The following is a 9,312-nucleotide window of genomic DNA, read 5'->3' on the forward strand; positions in this document are numbered from 1 at the left end:
CGCCCCGAGCGCACCCCGCCGGCGAACCCAGCGAGCGGAGCCCAGCATCCGCCCTGCCCGCTGCCCAGGCAAAACCCGCAAAAGCGACGGTTGTTGCTGTTGCTGCGGTACCGGGGATTGAATTCAGGGCCTTCTGCTTTAGAGGGGAGCGCTCCGCCACTGAGCTGCATCCGCAGCTCTTTCTATTTACTAGTTTGTGTCAGGGCCTTGTTAACTTGTCCAGGCTGGTCTTGAACTTGTGATCTTTCTGCCTCAGCCTTCCCAGTTGCTGGAATTACAGGCTGCATCTTTGAGGGAGGAGGTGGAACTCACCTGAACATGAACACTCTCGGGAAGTCTGCCCTGCCCTGAAGCCCCAGTCAGCTGAGATTAGGAGCCAGGGGACAATCTGCAGCCTGTGCCTGGGTCTGGGAAGGGATGGGGTGGGGATTCCTTTGAGAAGGGAAAGGAAGGTGGGGGGGGGGATTTAGCGAAGTGACACCTCGCCTGCTTTAAAAAAAAACAACAATAACAACAAAACAAAACAAATAAGGGGAAGAAAAATAGCTGGGCATTGTGGTTGTGGCGCATGCTGCAATCTCAGCACTCTGGGAGGCTGAGGCAGGAAAATGACAAGTGTTTGAGCCCAGCCTGGAAACTGTAGGGACTTGGTGAACCCCTGTCTCAAAATAAATGAAAGAAGGCCTGTATTGTAGGGGTATATGCTTGTAATCCTAGAACTTGGGAGGCCAAAGGAGGAATTTTTTCTTTTTTCTTTTTTTTTGGGGGGGGGGATACTGGGGATAGGCAGCGGCACCACTGAGCTAAATCCCTGGCCTCAAGAAACAGAAAAATTGCCACAAATTCAAGGCCAGCCTAGACTCAGGAGGGCTGAATCTGAAGGCCCTGGGTTCAATTCAGGTACTGGAAAAAAAAAGGGATTTGAATTTAGTTGGATTTGATTTATTTGATTATGTTATACCCTATCAATCACTGGGGAGAGAAGGAATTAATTTTTTTTTAGATATATATCACGTGATTTTTTTTGAGACAAGTTCTCACTGTGTAGTTCAGACTGGACTTGAACTCACTATATAGCCTTCATTGGCCTCGAATTCACAGTGACCCCCCCGCCTCAGCCTCCCAAGTGCTGGAATCACAGGCCTGCACCACCACATCCAGTTACTCTGTTTCACTTAATTAAAACATTTTTGTTTGTTTTTCGTTTTGTACTGTAGATCAAGCTCAGGACCTTGCACTTTCAAGGTCTTTCTATGTAGCCCAGGCCAGCCCTGAACTTGTAGTGATCCTTTTCCCCCAGCTTCCCAAGTGTGAGATCACAGGTGTGCACCACAACACACAGCTAACTGAAACATTTTTAACCCTAGGTGAGTAACAGTGGTGATGTTCTAGGGCTTCACATCTAGGAGGATGTTTAAAAGGACAAGGGCCGGGTGTGCTCAGCGGCAGAGCACTTGCCCAGCCTGTGTGCGGCTCTGGGCTCTGCCTTTTCCCATGAACAGTCCAATGGTTCTTCATGTGTTTACAAGGTTGTGTAACCATAGATCCCTGTAATGTTTTTCTTTTGTTTTTTTGAAACAGGGTCCCACTTTGTAGTTCAGACTGGCTGTGAACTCACCGTGTGTCCCAGGCTGCCCTCTAACTCAGAGCAATCCTCCTGCCTCAGCTTCCCAAGTAGTGGAATCACAAGCTTGTGCCACCACAAAGAAATCACTGAACATTTTCATTAAACCTCCCCCCCAAAACCTTAATAGTAATCATTAGTAGTCACTTTCCTTTCTCCCTTGCCTCATCGCTAACTACACACGTATCCCCTCTCTGTCTCTATGGATTTGCTAGTCCTGTGAATGGAGCACTGCAACACATGGCCTTGTAAGTCTGGCTTCTTTCACTCAGCCTGTTTCTGAGATTTATCCATGTCATAGCATGGATCATAGCTTTACTCCTTTTCATGCTTGCATAATATTCCACCATGTTTTATTTTTCCACTCATTTATGAATGGGCTTTTGGATGATTCTTGCTTTTTTTTGCTGTTCTTTTTTTTTGGGGGGGTACCTGGGATTGATCTCAGGACCTTGTGCTTGCTAGGCAGGCGGCGGAACCCGAGCTAAATCCCAAGCTAAATCCCGAGCTTTGCTATTCTGAATAATGCTGCGTGTCCACAGTGTTTTTGTGTGGAGATGTATTTTCACGTGTTTTAGAGGATGGCGGATTGAATTCCTGAGTCATACGGTAACTGTTTATCCTGAGAATCACCAGACTATTTTCCAAAGGCCTGTGGTGCTTCACTTTCTGGTTCAGAGAGCGCATCCCAGTCACTCCTCAGCTCCCCAGCACTTGTCATTACCTGTCCTTTCCCTTGTTTGCATCACAATTCTTATTAACATAGCGTTAAAAATGTTTCACTTACTTGAAATAGAGAGTCACCAGGTGTGATAGCGCACGCCTGTGATCCAAGCACTCAGGAGGCTGAGGCAGGAGGATTGCTATGTGTTTGAAGCCAGCCTGGGCTACATAGTGAGTTCAAGACCAGTCTGAACAACATAGCAAGACCCTATCTCAAAAAAAGAGTCTATTTAGATACATTTGGTAAGCACATGCTACTGAATGTAGCCACAGTCGTGAAGGTGAGACTTAGATGATTGCAGATCATTTCTTTGTTTTTATTTTGAGACAGGGTCTCACAATGTAGTTCAGGCTGGACTCAAACTCACAGTAATCATCCTGCTTCAGCCTCCAAAGTACTGGGATCACAGGGTTGTAACTGATATTTTGATGTGTTTTGAATGCTTGGACCCAGGCACTGTGAGGCCAGGGATGCCTCCTCCATCCTCACCTCCCTCTCCTCCCTGCTCTATGTCTGAGGAAGATCCCCGCTCCCGGCAGCCCCAGGGCTCTGACCCATCGCTTCGCTCTCCATGTCCCCAGCCCTGTGCTGCTCCTGGAGCTGAGCTGGTGCTGCTTCTCCCAGCTTCTGGGGCCTCCTGTTTGCAACTGCGCCCAACCCTCCTCAAGACGGGAAAGTGCAGGACATTTCACAGCATGCAGTCGCGAAACTCCCAGCCAGACACCCCAGATTCCTGGGCTGGCTTTTCAGCCACCACTGTGACAGGCTTGTTAAACTCTTCTCAGATGACCTTGTATGAAAGATGCTTTTTTTCTGCTGCCTGGTCACTGCCTGATAGAAGGACACTTATGACTCCTACCTAGAGGTCCCCCAGAGCCTCATGCAGTATAGGTCGGGCTATTGGAAGAGACCAGGTGATGAGTGTGTGACTTTGGACCTTGGGTGTGTGGTAGTGGATTGGTCCACTGACTGATTTAGCACAGTTCTGGGTGTGGCTGAATGGATTTACTAAGAGGGAAGCCCCACCCCAGGTGTGGGTGGCAACAACCAATAGGTTTGCAGCCTGCATGGAAGGAGGGCGGCTACTTCCGGCCTACCCTGCCATGGACTGTTTCTCTCTGCCATCCCCACTGTGCCTCGGAGCCAGCTGACTATGGACTGAACCTCTACAAACTGAGCTAAAATAAACCCTGCTTCCTTTAACTTCGGGGTGTCAGGAATTTTGTCCCAGCAAGTACAGAAAGTAACCAAGGCAGACACAATTCTTCTTAAAGAGATTAGAGTCTAAGGACACATAACAAGTATCAAGATGTATTATTACCGACCCTCCATGACGAACGTGATCATTATTATTATTTTGTTGACACATGGTCTCACCGTGTAGCCCAGGCTGGCCTCAAACTCACAGTGATACTCCTGCCTTAGCCTTCCCAGTGCTGGGATTATAGGTGTGTGCCACCATGTCTAACTTTATCTTTTAGAGATTGGGTCTTTCCGTGTTATCCACACAGGCTTCTAACCTCTGGGCTCAAGCCATCCTCCTGCCTCAGCCTTTGGAGCGTGCTAAGCACTTTATAAATAAACCCAACCATATGGGTCTTATTATCTCATTTACAGAAGAGGGAACTGAGAAAGTCTGCAGCCGCCTCCTTATCCTTGGTCTCACTTTCACAGTTTCAGTTATCCGTGGTCCAGTAATAATGAGGCTGGCAGGACAGTGCACATCTGTAATTCTAGCTACTCAGTTCAAGGCCAGTCTGGGAAATTTAGTGATACCTTGTCTCAGAGAATAATATGGGCCGGGCGTGGTAGCCCATGCCTGTGATCCTAGCACTCGGGAGGCTGAGGCAGGAGGATCACTGTGAGTTCAAGACCAGCCTGAACTACATAGTGAGCTCCAGGTCAATCTCAACTACATAGTGAGACCGTGTCTCAAAAAAATAAAATACAATAAATAAAACAGAGCTAATAATATGGAGGGGGCTGGGAATGTAGCTCAATGCAAAGGCCCTGGTTTCAATTTCCAGTACTGGGAGAAAAAAAAAAAAAAAACAGACCCGGAGTGAGAGCAGCCCTGAGGCTAACTTGGGTTCTCTTGTCCGTACTTGCGGCCTGGGAAGATCAGGGAGAATAGGATTCAACCAGCTCAGCTTCCATAAAGAGAACTGAAAGCCTTGATTTTTTTTGTTTGTTTGTTTGCCAGTGCTGCGGATCAAACCCAGTCCTCTGAGCTACGCCACCAGCTATCTTTTTTTTTAAATAAAATTATTTGCTACCCTCATTTATTTCTCACTTATTTAATCTGCATCAGTGGGCAGGAAATGTGCCATATTCCCCTGCCTGGATGGGTGTTTTTGGAGAAGCACAAGCACAGGGACTAAAATCTTGTGTTTAGGATTGAAAGGTGCAAGGTCCCGAGTTCGATCCCTGATACTAAAAAGAAAGAAAGAAAAAAAAAAAAAACTAAATGTAGAAACTAGCCCAATTCAAGGAGCACTCTGATGCCCTGCAGTGAATTTTTGGCAGTGAGCAAGGCCAACAGCTCACTAGAGGTGAGAATATGGGGAAAGAGTGGTCTTTCATCTTTTTTTCTTCTTTTTTGGTACCGGGGATCAAACTGGGGAGCGGCTGCTTGCGAGGCAGGCAGTGGAACCACTGAGCTAAATCCCTGGCCCCTCCATCTCTTCCTTTTGAAGCACTCTGCTGTGAATCTCCTCATGGCTTTTGGATAGTTACTCCATACCTCGCTGAAATCCGGAGCTAGGTATCCTCGTCCCACCACAAACATCATCTGGCCCTTGTTGTTGATGTTTGAATAAGGTAACTGCCCGGGCGTCAGTTCATGTAGAACAACCCGAAGTGTGTGTTCACTGGATTGAAAGCTGTGTGGTGTTTTATCTTGCATTGTAATTACTTCTGCAGCCATCCACAAAATGGATCCAGGCCACTGTCGGGACCCACGCCATCGAGGTTTCACGGCGGTTAGACCAAACTCGCTTCTTCTTCCTGTGAGACCCTTGTGGAGAAGTACACGATTACTCTTGGGGTCTCTGTGGGTGACGGACTTGGCGCGTGGTGTGAGTAACCCGTGCCTGGTGCAGTCTGCTGCACCATATCTCTAGGTTTGATCGCCCCAAATTCCGTCTCCACGACCGTGCACGTGGTGGTGTAAACCGGAGTCCTCACACCCCTGGGTAACTGTAGCCAGCCGTGGCTTTGCAGAACGGCCCATGACGAGCAGGATGTTCACATGTCGCGTTTTACCAAGTACTCCTACTTTTTTTTTTTTTTTTGGTACAGGGGACCGGACTCAGGACTGCATGCTTGCAAGGCAGGTGGCGGAACCACTGAGCTAAATCCCCGGCCCTCCACTTCATTTTGGAAGGCCTGTAACTGTTGCGGTGTGGGTGCTGTCACATCCAACGTTCTCCACCTTGCCACTTTCCCTTGCAAACTGTTCTGAAGGACCCAGACCCCAATTATTCGTCCCACTGTAATCTGCCCATCAGGAATCTCCCAATCACCGCTTGGATCCCGTCTACCAATTGTTGTCATTCATTTTCCGTCTTTGAAAGATGAAGATGACTTTCTTTCTTGCTGAGGTCCTGGAGATTTCTGTAAGGCTTTCACATTAGCGAGTGAGCCAGGTAATGAGGCAGAACCACCAGCTATCTTTGTTTTATTTTGAGATAAGTTCTCAGCTAAATTGCCAAAGCTGAGCTCAGACTAGCAGTCCTCCTGCCTCAGCCTCGCGGAGGCTGGGATTGCACACATGTGCCACTGTGCCAGGCTTGAGTCCTGCTTGGACGGAGATGCATTCAGTGAAGTCTGTCCAGGAGGGATTCAGATGCTGAGCAGGGAATAACGCACGGCACAGGACTTGTTAAGTGCAGCATGCAAGCCTGGGCCAGAGCTGAAGCACCGGAAATGCTAGCCAGGAAGTAAAGTTGGCTGCCGGAGGGCTCCTCATCCCCTCCGTGCAGGCCCTGTGTGCATAGAACAACTCACAGACCACGAGCTTGCTGAGAGCTTAAAGTTGTGGAAAATACACCATTGCATTAAGATAGTCCATTGGCAGCTAGACCTGGTGGCTCATGCCTGTCCTCCCAGCAGTTGGGAGGCTGAGGCAGGAGGATCACCATGAGTTTAAAGTCACCGTGGGCTTCCTCGGCAGACCTTGTCTCAAAAGAAAAAAAATGTTCACGGAGAATGTGGGATGTTTGGGATTATAGATGACACAAGGACAGTATTTTCTATTTGTTGTTGTTTTTTTTTTTTTGGTACCAGGGATCTAACTCCGGACCTTGCATTTGGGAAGCAGGCAGCAGAACGATGAGCTAAATCCCCAGCCGGACAGCACTTTTTTTTTTGTTATTGTTGTTTCTTTTTTGGAGGAGGAGTTGAGGCAGGGTCTCACTTTATAGTTCAGGCTGGCCCTGAACTCACTATGTAGCTCAGGCTGGCCTCGAACTTGTGGCAGTGGTCCTGCCTCTGCCTCCCAGGATGCTGGGATTATAGCCACCAAGCCCTGCTTATGGTTGTTTCTTTTCTTTTCTTTTCTTTTCTTTTCTTTTCTTTCTTTCTTTCTTTCTTTATTTATTTTTTACATTAGGGATTGAACTCAGGTCCTTGTGCTTGTGAGGCAGGTGGCCGCACCACTGAGCTAAATCCCCAGCCCCCTGCTGTTTATTTTTTAATATGAGTAACAGGCGTGGTGGTGCACACCTGTGATCCCAAGGTGTGGGAGGCTGAGACAGGAGGATCACAAGTATGAACGAGCCTTGGAGAAATTAGCAATTTAACAGGATCCTGTCTCAAGATAAAAAGAAATTTTTTTTTCAAGATAAAATTTTAAAAAGGGGTGGGGATGTAGCTCAGTGCCAAGGCTCTGGGTTCAATCTCCAGTACAGGGGTGGGAAAGCATGCTATACATATTAATATACAATAAGCTTTTTTCACATAGTACCTGTAATTGTCTTTCCTGCCCTGCACATGTGGACTTAGATTGCTCTTAAGGCGTGGGGTGTGGCAGACCCTGCCTCATTCTTCTGAGGGATTGCACAGTTTCCTATGTTGTGGATTTGCAGTAAGGTCCCTGATCACCTCTTTTTTGATAGACCTTCAGGCTGTTTCCTGACTGGGGTACTTTAAGCAATGTTGCTGTTGTTTAATTCTTTCAAGTTTATGCAACTAGCCGGAGCATGTCATAACCCCTGTCTAGCACCTCCTGCCTATAAATTAGGTCAAAAAGCAGGAAGGTGTAGGGCATGGTGGTGCACACCTGTAATCTCAGCTACTTGGAAGGCAAGGTAGGAGGATCACGATGCAGCCTGGGCAATTTCAGGGCACCCTGTTTCAAAGGAAGAAAATAATAGTGAAGCCCACGGTGTGCTGCTGTACTTTGGTGACTCTAGGTGTGGTGTACCTTTCTGAATGCAATTTTGAAGCCAGTGGTTGTAGCACATGCCTATAATTCCAGCCCTCAGGAGGCTGAAGCAGGAGGATCTAGAATTCAGGGTCAGTATAAACCCTATCTCTTTGTTTTGTTTTGTTGTTTGGTTCTGGGGATTGAACTTGGGACTTTGGGCTTGCAAAGGCAGGTGGCGGAACCACTGAGCTAAATCCCTGGCCCTCTGGGCCCTACCTCAGTAAAATCAAAAGCCATACAGATAAAGACTATATAGCAATGAAAAATGACTGCAGATTCCTGCACACCATAGCCTCATTGAACCTGACATTTGTTTGCGGCAGGCTCTTGTGATAATAGTCTTATGATGTAGGCTGGCCTTGAACTTCTAATCCTTCTGCCACCCAGATAGCTGGGGTTACAGGCATGTGCCACTGTGAACAGCTTTATTTGTTTCTGAGTTACAGTCTTTAGGGTCTCACTGTGTAGCTCAGGCTGGCCTTAAACTCATGGCAATCCTCCTGCCTCAGTGTCCCGAGTCCTGGGCTTACAGGGGTGTGCCAACACATCCAGCCCGTGTCCAGCCAGTCTTGTTACAATGTGAGGATCATGGGAGGCTGGACAGGTCCTCTGGGCTCTTGTAAATCTCTTGTTTATCTGGGCTGAGGGTTCAGGTTCAGGGACATGTGCATACATAAAAATTCACTCCACTGTAATTTAGAATTTATACACTTTAGGGCTGGGCATAGTGGCACATGCCTGTAATGTCAGCACTTGAGTGGCTGAGGCAGGAGGATTGCTCCTTTAGCATATCTAAATCACAGCTCAATAGGGAAAAATTAAAATGAGCTAATGTAAAAAGTCCGGATGTCTTTCCCACCACAGGGTCTCCTTGCTCAGCTCTGAGGACTGGAGTCCCTTTCCTCCCCTGCTCCTCTGCTTTCTCCTGTCCAGCCTCCCTCCCAAAGCGAAGCTTCTCCAGATACCAACGTGTTCTCCCCGGTAACTGACATTGTGGCTGCTGTCATTTCCAAGTGTTGGTTTTTCAGTATTGGGGACTGAACCCAGGGCCATATCCCTAGCCCCACTTTTTTCCTTAATATTGAGAGATAGGGATTTGCTAATTTGCTAAGTCTGTGCTCAAACACGTCCATCTCCTGCCTCAGCCTCCCAAAGTGCTGGGATCCCAGGCGTGCCTCATGGAGGTAGCAGATCATTTTCCTTATGACAGTGGTAGAATTAGAATTGCTGATGAGGGCTGGGGATTTAGCTCAGTGCCCAGTGGTTTTGCTGCCTGCCTCGCAAGTGCAAGGACCCAAGTTTGGTTCCCAAGTTTGATCCCCAGTACAAAAATATATCATATCTATCTATCGATCTATATATCATAGTTCCCACATGGACTTTAAACATGATCAATGCTACGAAAAACCACCATTGTAATTCAACTATAAGAACAAATACAAACATTGGAAAACCCCACCCACTCATCAAAATTATCAATCACTCATTCACTGATTTACCTACTCCATCTAACATTTCAGCATGATGAAATTTTGG

At 47.4% G+C, this 9,312-nt stretch overlaps 1 pseudogene; it reads right to left on the reverse strand.

The window, feature by feature from the left end:
* Positions 1-4,655: 4,655 nt before the first annotated feature.
* Positions 4,656-8,829, reverse strand: LOC104848513 (annotated as a pseudogene).
* Between the last annotated feature and the right edge of the window lie 483 nt (positions 8,830-9,312).

The sequence above is a fragment of the Fukomys damarensis genome, unplaced genomic scaffold (assembly GCF_012274545.1).
Source record: "Fukomys damarensis isolate Sample0158 unplaced genomic scaffold, DMR_v1.0_HiC HiC_scaffold_12, whole genome shotgun sequence".
Classification (NCBI taxonomy): domain Eukaryota; kingdom Metazoa; phylum Chordata; class Mammalia; order Rodentia; family Bathyergidae; genus Fukomys; species Fukomys damarensis.